Source organism: Schistocerca cancellata, chromosome 2 (assembly GCF_023864275.1).
Source record: "Schistocerca cancellata isolate TAMUIC-IGC-003103 chromosome 2, iqSchCanc2.1, whole genome shotgun sequence".
In the NCBI taxonomy this organism is placed as follows: domain Eukaryota; kingdom Metazoa; phylum Arthropoda; class Insecta; order Orthoptera; family Acrididae; genus Schistocerca; species Schistocerca cancellata.
The window spans coordinates 181,910,068-181,912,861 of NC_064627.1; the positions used below are offsets into that span (position 1 = coordinate 181,910,068).

The 2,794-nt window shown below is 46.8% G+C and overlaps 1 pseudogene; it reads right to left on the reverse strand.

Annotated features, from left to right (window-relative positions):
• Positions 1-230: 230 nt before the first annotated feature.
• LOC126163633 (5S ribosomal RNA) lies at positions 231-348 on the reverse strand (annotated as a pseudogene).
• Between the last annotated feature and the right edge of the window lie 2,446 nt (positions 349-2,794).

Consider the following 2,794-nt stretch of genomic DNA (forward strand, 5'->3'; position numbering starts at 1 on the left):
TGAAATGATGGGGCTCTAGTTATGCATTAGCACTCCGTCTTCAGGCCATGAGTGGCCTACCGGGACTATCCGACCGCCGTGTCATCCTCAGTGGAGGATGCGGATAGGAGGGACATGTGGTCAGCACACCGCTCTCCCGGTCGTTACGATGGTATTCTTGACCGAAGCCGCTACTATTCGGTCGAGTAGCTCCTCAATTGGCATCACGAGGCTGAGTGCACCCCGAAAAATGGCAACAGCGCATGGCGTCCTGGTCAGGCACCCATCCAAGTGGCGACCACGCCCGACAGCGCTTAACTTCGGTGATCTCATGGGAACCGGTGTATCCACTGCGGCAAGGCCGTTGCCCGCTGGATATGAACGCCTTACGTTATTTGAGGAGAGGAATTAGCTCTTTTTCCAGCTCTTTTTCACGAAATCTTGAGGGGAAAGGACCCGATCACGGTTAAGAAGTATATTAGCTGGGACTGAATAACAGGGTTAACTCTACAAGATAAATTTATAGACGACTGTAGTATCGAGAAGATGCGTATTAGCAAACAAATCGAATCTAAAAATGTCATGTGCTATTCGAGGAGGACGTATGTAACTGATAGATTTGACGTCTCACGGTGAGCATTAGACACATGCCAAGTTAAAGAGAGAGAATTGCCAAAACAAGGGTGGGGGTGGGGGGGGGGGATAGAGCGACCCTCTGATCACGGTACAATCGCTAGGAAAGACACATAAAATAGATGTTTCTTTATTCTGTTACTCTAGCTGCCTAGCTTGTTCGCAGACACGGGCTCAGACTTACTTTGGCGATATTAGAACATATTTCCACGGCGACTGCGAACACAGGTTACCCTCACGGATAAATCCCTGAGTGCCATGATATAAATCCTGTCGTACTTCCACTAATGCACAGCCATTCCTGCGCTGCCTTCGGGAGAATTATGAAACCTGTGAATGTGCTAAAAAAGGTCGACAAATATTTTATGGGTGGAAACAGCGGTGCTTTATGAAGCGGAGCCGGGATAACGCATCGCATTTATCATGCGAACGACGTCTTCTTCAGGCGCTTCCAGGGATGCTTTGTTGCATGTGGCCTCTTATTGTGACTCAAGTGCTCGCAGTGGTACTTAAGGCCTGTAATTTATGCATCATTTTAGGCCACCATATGATATTAATACCGAAGAAGACGACGCTGCAACACATTGCAGTGGCAAGAGCTATGAAAATGTGTCACTGGTCGATACTTGCGTGTCAGTGCCATGAATGTCAATGGGAGCCGAACATGTTGAAGGATTAAATGACTATGATCTGTATTAAGACAGCAATCAGGTTTTTTACCGACATCTCTTAACTTACCTTTTACTGGAGTTTTGTGTGCATTTTATCTCACTTCTCCTGTCTGAAGATTTTTTTAAAAAAAAGTCTAAGAACATGTAGGGCACATTGAGCTCCGGTTTGAAGCGCAGCAGCACATTTTTATGTCGATTTCGAAATTAATTTGGATTGAATGATTGTTATTTCATTAAGCAGGACCCACATAACTAATTTCGCTTACTGAGCTCTGTAACATAATTTTCAACAGCTTCATGTCAAAATACTCACTAATATTACTTCAATGCATTTACAGAAACATGTATTGTCAGTTCGTTTAAGTGCAGTTAGGGGTTTTCATTTACGAACAACCGAGTAACACACAGATCAAAAAAAGTTTTGCATCACCTCGGTTCTGAGAGTTCCGGAACTTTTACGGAAAACTGGAATAGAGATCAACATAAACATCATTTCCGCCATTTTTATTGCTCATGAAAACCACAAATTGCTTGTTGTACCACCATACGGTGAGACATTCAGAAGTGGTGGTCCAGATTTCTGTACACACCGGTACCTCTAATACCCAGTACCACGTTCTCTTGCATTGATATATGCCTGTGTTCATCGTGGCATACTATCCACAAGTTCATCAAGGCACTGTTCGTCCACATTGTCCCACTCCTCAACGGCAAATTCGGTGTAGATCCTTCAGAGTGGTTGGTGGGTCACGTCGCCCATAAAAGGCCCTTTTAAATCTATCCCACGCATGTTCGATACGGTTCATGACTGGAGAACATGCTGGCCACTCTAGTCGAGCGATATCGCTATACTGTAGGAAGTCATTCACAAGATGTCCACGATGGGGGCGCGAATTGTCGTCCATGAAGACGAATGCCTCGTCCGTATGCTGCCGATATGGCTGCACTATCGGTCGGTGGATGGCATTCACGTATCTCACAGCAGTTACGGCGCCTTCCATGAACACCAGCAGCGTACGTTGGCCCCACATAATGCCACTCCAAAACAGCAGGGAACCTCCACCTTGCTGCACTCGCTAGACAGAGTGTCTAAGGCGTTCAGCCTGACCGGGTTGCCTCCAAACACGTCTCTGACGATTGTGTGGTTGAAGGCTTATGCGACACTCATCGGTGAAGAGAACGTGATGCCAATCCGAGGCGGTCCATTCGGCATGTTATTGGGCCCATCTGCACCGCGCTGCATGGTGTCGCGATTGCAGAGATGGACCTCGCCAAGGACGTCGGGAGTGAAATTGCGCATCATGCAGCCTATTGCGCACAGTTTGAGTCGTAACGCGACGTCCTGTGGATGCATGAAACCATTATTCAAAATGGTGGCGTTGCGTCATGGTTTCTCCGGGACCGCTATGGTCGCAGGTTCGAATCCTGCCTTGGGAATAGATGTGTGTGATGTCCTTAGGTTAGTCAGGTTTAAGTAGTTCTAAGTTCTAGGGGATTTATGACCTCAGATG